Source organism: Chrysochloris asiatica, unplaced genomic scaffold (assembly GCF_000296735.1).
Source record: "Chrysochloris asiatica unplaced genomic scaffold, ChrAsi1.0 scaffold01756, whole genome shotgun sequence".
Lineage (NCBI taxonomy): Eukaryota > Metazoa > Chordata > Mammalia > Afrosoricida > Chrysochloridae > Chrysochloris > Chrysochloris asiatica.
In genome coordinates this window covers 3,230-13,338 of record NW_006410274.1, presented here as the reverse complement: position 1 = coordinate 13,338, position 10,109 = coordinate 3,230, and the positions used below count along the sequence as shown (strand labels likewise).

Below are 10,109 nucleotides of genomic sequence, written 5' to 3'. Positions count from 1 at the left end.
TGCTGAGTGCTGTTGAGTCGGTTCCGACTCAAAGCGACCCTGTATAGGGTTTCCAAGGAGTGGCTGGTGATATTGAACTGCCTCTGTTGTGGTTCAAACCGAACTTACAGTCTAGCACATAAGCACACAACGCCACACCAGGACTCCACTCTGGTTTCAATAAGGTTCTTTTATTGAACCTTTCAGTAGAACTGTTTTTTTTTGCTTTGTTTTGTTTTTATTCTGTTGTTGTTGTTTTCCATTCCACACATCTCATTCTATATCGTCAGTAATGTTGTTATTTAATTAATACCTGTCTTTGCCACTAAACAGTAAGCTTCATGAGAGCATATACCATATCTATTTTTTATTCACCATTATTTCTCCAAATACATAATGTTAAATGCCATTGATTCAATTCTGACTCATAGTGACCCTGATAGGGTTCCTAAGAAATGGTTGGTGGGTCTGAACCACAGACCTTACAATTAGCAATCCAGTGCAATAGCACCATACCATGGCCATGATAAATATTTATCGATTGAATTCCCAAACATTTTCTTGTAAGAACACTTGTCTGTAAGTGTCGGCAGTGCCCGTATTTAATTTTCACTCTGATCTCCTTGTTGCTGATAATTCTATAGTTATTATGTAACCAATAATACATGGGAAGACATGATATCCTAGCTTGTAGAAGACAGGGCTGCAGTCATGTCTCTGTCACATGGAGATTCAGGGACATTTATTAAGAACTTAGCCTGGTGCAGTGAATAGCAGTATACTTTTAAGATGGAAAAATAGAGAAAGATAGAAATTGTCACTATTTGAAAATTCAGAGTGTCTAGTGCCTGACATTTTGGAGATGCTTTAAAAGAAAGCATTCATTATTTAACACAATGAATGGAGATTTAAATTAGATGTGAATTTTACCCTACAAGAGGTAAAATAAACAATTAGCTGAGTTTTTCAGTTTCTCTCTGCTTTTGTTTTGAAGAAACTCTGGATTGTAAGTACAGTGGAATTTTAAACCTTTTTGATGTATGGTAGAACTAAGAGTCAGTTAATATTTACTGAGTGCCTACTCTTTTTCAGACACTATAATATACTATTTCAATGAAAAATAGCATTTGATTATACTTTAGAGAGCTAGATCCAAATGTCCCTTTGCATTCTGTGGTCTTTTGTGGGGTAAACAGACTAGAGGGAAGTCTGTTTATCTCTTCAAGGAAAGCATATGCTTTGGAAAATGCAGCAAATTTGCCTTGCTGTGGATGAATTATAATGCCAAATTTATCCTCTGCTTCAATAACAACACTATTTTAATAGTGTTTAAGACTTCATTTAATTTGGAAAGTTTTCACTTTCAGCTCTGGATGAGTTTTGACAATTTAGTTTGGTAAAGCCATTAGGTAATGGTTTACGAAAGTGAGCAATAAAGGTTGGTCCTGAGGCCAAGTTGAGGGACTTAGATTGTGATCCTGCTGTTGCAGACACAAGTTGGTATTTAATAACCTCTGTTAATGTGCTGCTCAGTTTCTCAGCTTCCACTCTGCCAGCCATCCTCTATCACTTGGTGCCTGATGTATGTGGTGTCAAGAATTATGCTGAGAAAGAAGCTGCATCAGATCTTCACAACAGCCCAGGCTTTTATTAACTAGTTCAATATTCAAGGGAGCTTTCAATGATACCACTAATGTTGCATAAATAATTTTAGGTGTCTGGGGAAATCTTTTATTGGTTGGGAGGTACCAGGTAGAATGAGGAAAATACATGGCTGCACAGTAATCCTGAGTTAATGTTTTCTTTTTTTTCTTTTTCTTTTAATCTGACCCTTGCTGCTTCTTTATATTAAGTCATGAATAATTAACAGAGCATTCTGCACTGATGGTCAGAGTTTGTGCTTTTAACTCATGTTATTAGTATGAATTACACTTACTTTTGAAATCTTATAAAACACTCCAAAGACTTTAAAATACCTCCAATTTTTAGAGAATTATTTACATTTTAAAAGAATATGAAGTGTGGGATTTTAAATCTGTACACTGAGCGCTGTGTTAGGTACTTTAATATGTTCTCTGATTTATACGTGTTTCTGCTATAATGTGATTATGCACATCTAAAAGTCACACGTTCCGTAAAATTGAGTCCTAAAAATAATATCCTTTTGGGGAACATAGGCTTTGGGGAAACTACTCAAAACCTTTTCAACTTTGTAGTGCAAGCATCAATATTCCTAATTAAAAAAATACTGCCTGAGTAAAAATCACATTGACCTCCTCTTTTAAAAGAAGTAAAGGTAGCTTGATGGGATGGGAATGAAGAGTGGTTGCAGCTGAGTTAATCAGGATGACTTGTATAGTAAACACTTTGAAGCAGAGAACATAGCAAAACTGAGCAAAGACTGAAGGGAAATAGGATCCCTCTGAGACTATATTTAGCTGAGACAGTGGGGTTTGCATTCAGAGTATGGGGCTGTAGAATCAGCACTGGACTGCAAACCACAAGATCAGCAGTTCAAACCCACCAGATGGTCCTCAGAAACCCAATACAGGATTGCTTAAGTCAAAAACAATTCATTCACACTTAACAACAACAACTGTTACTTCATGGTACAAAACATCTTGTGATGAAAAAAAATGTTGATAAACCAACCTGACTTCTGAATTATGCTGACATAATTCATCTATTTACAAATCATATTCAAGCTAATTTACATGATTAAAATAAACATTGTAGCAGAAGAGACTAATTTTTAAAATAAATCTTTTTAGTAGGTGGTAGATACATGCACATGCAAATTTATATTATATGTTTGGCAACTGAAGCTCAGAGGTTTTAAATAACTTTCCCAGAGCTATCCTGTTAATAAAGGTACTCTACATAGACCCAGGTTTATGTTTTCCCTCCTCCTTTGTAGGATAAGGACTTGACTATGAACCACAAGGAACTTAGTTCGAGTCCACTAACCATTCCATGGGAGAAAGATGAGGCTTTTTGCTCCCATAAGATGTAAAGTCTTAGAAACCCTGTACAGGGCTGCTGAGTTAGATCCAACTCAATAGTACTTAACAACAACAAAAAGAAAGGTTTTAAGGTTTTTCAAAAGTTGAAGTTCCAACTCCTTTTGTGGAAGAATATAGAAAATCAAGGACCTAACATATGCAGTTTGGATTGTGCAAATTGGCAAAATACACTCAACTGCTAACCAAAAGGTTGGAGGTGCAAGTCCACCCAGAGGAACCTTGAAAGAAAGGCCAAACAATCTACTTCTGAAAATTCAGCCATTAAAAATCCTACAGAGCACAGTTCTAGTTGACACACAAGGGGTTGCTATGAGTCAAGTTTGACTCAAGAGCCACTACTACACCTTACTAATTGGCATGATCACAAGACCAGGTCATTATGCACACATTGGCATTATGTAAAAATGGTGGATGACCACATCAGATTACAAAATGGAAGATGACTACATCATTACATAATTGCTAACTTGCGTCATTACACAACTTCCAAATTTCATCATTATAAAACTGTCAAGCCACTGAGTTTCATGGCCCAGCTAAGTTGACAATGTTAACCATCACAGCCAGCATTACCTTTTTAAATTTTATTTTAAGTTCATATCTTTTATTAATTCATACACAATTACTTGTCTTCTGGTTTATTGAAGCAATAGGTCAGGCAGCATTTGCCACAGTAATGTCTATCAAAGTGGCTGGCCATAAAAACTCCAGCACCACATTCATCTGAAGGACGTTCCTGATGAAGGTGACTAATTTTGCTGTTCTCGTCCACCTTGTAGCATTTTAGGACAGCCAGTGTAACTTTTTTCCTCTTATGCTTATTCTTCTTGAGAGTAGTGTAAAACGTGTTCCTTTTCTTAGCACCACCAGGAAGTCTCAACACAAGATGAAGAGTGGACTCCTTTTGAACGTTGTAGTCAGACAAAGTGTGTCCATCTTCCAGTTACTTGTCAGTAAAAATCAGTCTCTGCTGATCAGGAGTAATTCCTTCCTTACCCTGGATCTTGGCCTTTACATTTTCGATTGTATCCAAGCATTCGATCTCGAGAGTGTGGTCTTCCCCGTTAGGGTTTTTATGAAAATCTGCATCTTGGCTGCGGTTTCACCTGAGTATGAAGGAAAGGAAAAGATGGGTCACACCCAAGAACACAAGAAATCTTGCACCTCAGTGTTAACATCTGTCAGTAATAAATTGTTAATGTGCAAAATAGTAAGACAGTAGATTTTTTTTTTTTTTACTGTTGTCATAAATGTGAAAGACTAGATAATGAGTAAGGAATAAATACATAAGCAAACACACACACACAGACACTTACTTCTTCAGTCTTTTTGAGGTTAACTATCATTGTACTTTGAAGATTAAAAAAAAAAAAAATAGAAAGAGAGAGCCTCAGAGAACCTATGTTATTACCTTAATCACACTCAGGTGGATCGTTAATTTGATAGACTGTTATGTCAGTTTCTGGAGTCTTGGTGTTGCTGCAGTACAGTGCACTGGATCACAAGGTAACTTTGAATTGCATGGTCAGTGGTTCAAACCCACCAGCTGCTCCTCAGAAACCCAATATATAAAATAGGTCCTGATCCATCTTAATCACTTCCCTTTTTATCTTCTCATTGCTTCTGGACTAGGGACTTGTTATGGCATTCCTTGAAGCTGAAATCAGACAGGTTCAGTAATTTGCTTTCTACAAAATGATTGGTTTCCTGTTTAACAACAGAAATGGGTTCACTCTTGTTTCAGAACTCTCAGAAGTCAAGTATTTTAAACTGTACAATGAAAATTATATAAGAATAAGATATGGAAAATAGTTCAAAATTCCAGCAAACAAGGAAAATGAGGTCCTTGGTTGTAAAGCTGGCCTATATCAGTAACTGCAAGTATCGGTTTCAATAAAAGATGTTGTTTTGAGACTTAATTATTTACTTTTACCTTAGTTCCTGTTTAATGTCAACTGTGAAAATCGAGGTGACATCACCTTTTCATAAAACATTGAACTGTATCACTAGAAGCAACTCTTTCTCCAGAATAATCAGGAAAATACTTTAGTGAAACAAAATGTAGTAATGCTCACCAAAAAACAAAACCAAACCCATTGTTGGTTAAGTAGTTTCTGACTCATAGTGACCCTAAAGGCTAGGGTAGAATTGCTGTCATACTGGTTTCAAGGTTGGAAATCTGTACAGAAGCAGACTGCCACGTCTTTCTCTAGATGAGCCACTTGTAGAGGAAATGGATTTTAAAGGCTTGTTTTTTAGTCCCTTTTTTCTGTTAGACTTGATGGCACTTAACAACAACAACATATAATGATCACTGGAGTCAATGAGTTGCACAAAAGATTAAGCGCTCTGTTTCTAGCTGGATTGTTGGCATTTCAAAACCACCCAGAGGTATCTCAGAAACAAACCCAGTGATCTGCTTTACACACAGAGTTGACATGAGTTGGAATTGACATGACAGCAACTAACAACAACAACAACAACATAATTAACACTAATCTAGATATTATACAAGTTGGATTCAAAAGTTCATGGTAAATAGCCCCTTTGCAAGAAAAGACATGAGATCTCAAGTGAAACATACAAATGGTGAACATCAAAGGATAGGACAAAGAGATGGATTGAGTGCTGACTAGAAGAGAAAGCGGAATAGGAGCAGTGATAGAGAAGAAAAGCTGGCAGACTGTGGTCTGGCGTGGCGCAGCACCGCCATATTGCATTTTTATGAGTGACTGCTCATAACAGTGGCCTGTTGGCACAGGTTGTGACCAGAGATTGTCAGAAAAGGAGTGCAATTCTCTCTTGTTCCCATGGCATCTTGGTAGTCAGGGATGTAGCCAGTACTTATCCTTGCCAACCAATAGCCAGTAGCACACCCTCCTGCACATCCTCTGCTCGGCCCAAGAACTCTTGCTTCTGGACATGTGTGAATCTACCCTGAATTATACTACACAAGCAGAACTAACTGCATTCATACTTCCGGTCTCTACCACATCCACAAAGAGACAGATGGTGATTGCTTGAAAATTACACCACTGTACAATCACCAGTTAAATATAAACACAACACAGTGATGTCTCAGAGGAAACAGGCAGTTTCAGTTTACAAAAAGAAAGAAGACAGAGTGCCTCAAATAAGTGACCAAATGTTGCCAAGTGTCATTGATTCGGTTCCGACTCATACCGGCCTTGTATCAGGTTTCTGAGGTGTGGCTATTGGTTTTGAACTGTCAACCTTGTGATTCTCAGTCCAGTACTTATCTATAGAACCACTCCAAGACTCCAAAATAAATAATCAGAAAAAAATAACACCAGAAATGGCGTTGGAAATACCTGATGTAGTTTTAAAAAATTATAATTAAGCAATTGAACAGTTTGTGAGAGACATTGAGAAGTCTACAGATTAATCAAGGGAAACAGACAAAATTTTAAATTCAGGAAATAAACTGACAAAATAATTGACAAAATGGGAACCATACAGAATCAGCAACTATAAAAACAGAAGATTAAGACTTCAGAAATAGATAATACATTGAAAAGGCAAAGAAATAGAACTGAATCAATGGAAAGTTGAATTACTGAACTTGATGATAAAATATCTTGATATTCACCTGCTAGAGAGTAAATAGAAGAAAGAACAAAGAAATCCTATGATTTATGTGAGGCAGTGTCAAGAATAACTTATATGTGATAAGAATTTCAGAACAGGAAGTGACAACAAAACAAAACAGAGAGAATGATGCCCAAGAGTTATTGGAGTTGCACTGTAGGATTAGCACTGGACTTTGAAACACAAGGTCAATAATTCAAACCCAACAGCTGTCCTCAGAAACCCTATGAGTTGAAACCAACTCGGTAGCACTTAACAACATCATGAGAGATGAGAAGATGGCCATTCAAAAACAAATGAGCTTAAAAAGGGATGGACCCCGAAAGAAAAACACCAAGATGTATTTATTTATAATCAAACTTTTCAAAACCAAAGACAAGGAAAAATCCTGAGAGTAGCTTGGGAAAAATTACCTACAAAGGAGAACTAATAAGACCTACAAAGGGAGACTAATAAGACTAAACTCTGACTTCTCAGCAGAAACCATGTGGGCAAGAAGACAATGGAGTGATATGTAAATTGCCAACCAAAACTGTCCATTCAAATATGATGGTGAAATTAGTTATTCCGTTAAATAAAAATTAAAAGAGTTTGTTAACTCTGAACCAACCTTACAAAAAATACTTAAGGAATTTCTTTAGACAGAGACCCAACAATAGCAGGCAACAACCTGAGAGCATCATACACGACAGTATCACCAAAACTCAATCCAGATATGGTGGTGGTGGTTGTGTACCATCAAGTTGGTTCTGACTCATAGTGACCCTCATAGGATTTCTGAGGCTGTAAATCTTTATTGGAGCAGAAAGCCTCAGCTTTCTCCTGCTGAGCAATTGGGAGATTTGAACTGCTGACCTTGTGGTTAGTAGCCCAGTTCATAATCCACTATGTTGTAAAATAGAGCTATATGAATATTAATGGTGTCCTGGTATGATGCTTCAGAATAATGCATTGGGATCTCAAGTTAAAGGTCAGTTTGAACCAGAAGGTGGGCACATCAGATACACAAGCCCCTCCTTGGGAAACCCTATACAGGTTTGTTATGAGTTAGAACCCACTTGACAGCACTTAATAACAACAACATAAGACTGAAAATAGAGAACCAGAGATATAGTTGTAACAACAACAACAAAACACAAAGTAAAAAGAGGGGACAATATAGTTGCAGAATTTCTAAATGTAAAGGAGATCAAATAAATTTCAAGAAAAAGATAGAATAAAAAAATAAAAACAGACCTAAACACTGTAACCCTAAAAACTAGGCCACATCTTAACTCCTGGCCCTAGTCCAACCATTACCCTTAACACTAACCCTATTCCGAATTATAATCCTAACAATAAATGAATAAACAAAGTCCTAGGCTGTAGTCCCAACTCTTACTCTCACTTCTTACTCCTATCCACCACTTCTCCCACCCCCCAAAAAAATTCATGGTAAAATTCCATTGTCTTTTTTTTTTTTTTTAAACTTTTTTATTGTGAGCTGAATGAAGATTTATAGAGCAGATGATCAGCTTTATATTCAACACATCATGTACTTCATTTCATTTCAATGATTGCAGTCCTCTCAATGTTAAATCATTTATCCTACTTCTTCCTGTGTTTCTCATTTCCATTCCTTCTCCTTTCCCAACCCTTCTGAATTTTGTCTTTGTGGACTATGTTACTTCAACTTACCGTGGTGTCTTCTGAAACCATGATTCTGAGACCCTAGGTCTAGCAACTAATTCCCTCAAGGGTTTTAGTAATGTCTAAAAACTTTTTATAATTTTTTCCCCCTATATGCTCTGATAAAGAAGCTTTGGTAGTGTAGTGGGTGTCGAGTTGGGCTGCTAACAGCAAGGTCAGCTGTTAGAAACTACCAACTGCTCCACCAGAGAAAGATAAGGCTTTCTGTTCCCATAAAGATTCACAGCCTTGGAAATCTTATACAGGGTTGCTATGAGTCAGAGCCGACTTCATGGCACACACATCCCCCCCTGCCTTAATATGTTCTGGTGGTACTGTAGGATAAGCACCAGAGTGCTAACTCCAAAGTCAGCAGTTCAAACCCACCAGTCACTCCATGGTATAAAGAGGTTTTCTTCTCCCTTAAAGATTTACAGCTTCAGAAAACCTATACAGAGTCATTATGAGTCAGAATGGACTCAGTGTGAGAGACTTCGGGTTTTTAGACTCTGTGGGGCTATAGGATAAGCACTTGACAGAAAGGTGAGTTTGAAATGCAAGTTTGGCAGTTCAAACTCACCAGAAGCTCCTCAGAAACCCTATACAAGAATTCTATGAGTCAGGACAGACTTGACAACACTTAACAACAATAACAACCAAATTCAGGGATATGTTTGCAATAAAGGTAAATACTATGTATAAATATCTTCTTTCAACTTTTATACAAGGTGAGTCAAAAATTATCTGCACTGTGATTATAGTAAAATGCCCATCCAGGTCCATGGCTGATGACAAAATTGAGCATTCATGTGAAATGAGTCTGTCAAATAGACAGAATTTTTGATTCTGTCAAAGTGACAGTGGATTATGTGGCAAATCATTTGCAAATCAGCCATGGCTCTGCCTATGAAATAATCCACGACAGACTTGGGTTTTGAAACGTTTGTGCCAAATGGGTACCGAAACAACTCACAGAAGAGCATAAACAGAAGAGTTTGGGCATCTGCAAACAAAATTTGGATTGTATTCAAAGTAAAGTAAAAGTTTCTTTTGAAAAAAATCATTACTAGTGAAGAGACATGGATTTATCACTATCAACTTGAGAACAAATGGCAGTGTATGGATTGGAAACATCCTCTCCCCCCGACCAAGAAAAAGTTCAAAAGTCAATTATCAACTGGAAAATTGATGTTTGCAGTTTTCTGGGATTCTCAAAGGGCAGTATTAGAACACTATCAGGAAAAAGTTCAATAATCAAATTGATTGTTCAACAATCAACAGTGCTTTTTTCAGGGAATCTTCACTGAAGAGCTGAAACCTAAATTTCAGATTAAATGCAGAGGACAGCTAACCAATGGCCTTTTGCTCTTGCATGACAATGCACACCATCACACCTCTCTCCATATTGTTGACCCTCTGCAAAATCTTTGTTTTGAGGTGCTTAAGCATTCTCCCTATAGTCCTGATCATGTTCCATAGGACTTCCACCTGGCAGGTCCACTGAAAGCAGTCCTTCAAGGATGAAGATTCACTTCTGATGAAGAAGTCAAGATAGTGGGCTCACAGCCCAGTCTAAAACATTTTTCAATTAAGAAATATGAAAGCTTGTTAAAAGATGGACAAAGTATATTGAAAAGCAATGAGATTATGTTGAAAAATGATATATTTGTCTTTTCTAAAAGTTGATTAAAATAACTTCTACAGTCAGAAGTTTATTTACCTTCAGTCAGAAGTTTACTTACCCTTGTTTATTTGTGGATACACTCCCATTCACCCTCCACACCCATTGAGCCCATATATTTATCCAAAAATCTACCCATGTTGTTGTTG

The 10,109-nt window shown here is 37.1% G+C and overlaps 1 pseudogene; it reads right to left on the bottom strand.

Annotated features, from left to right (window-relative positions):
- Nucleotides 1–3,624: 3,624 nt before the first annotated feature.
- LOC102828017 lies at nucleotides 3,625–4,091 on the bottom strand (annotated as a pseudogene).
- Between the last annotated feature and the right edge of the window lie 6,018 nt (nucleotides 4,092–10,109).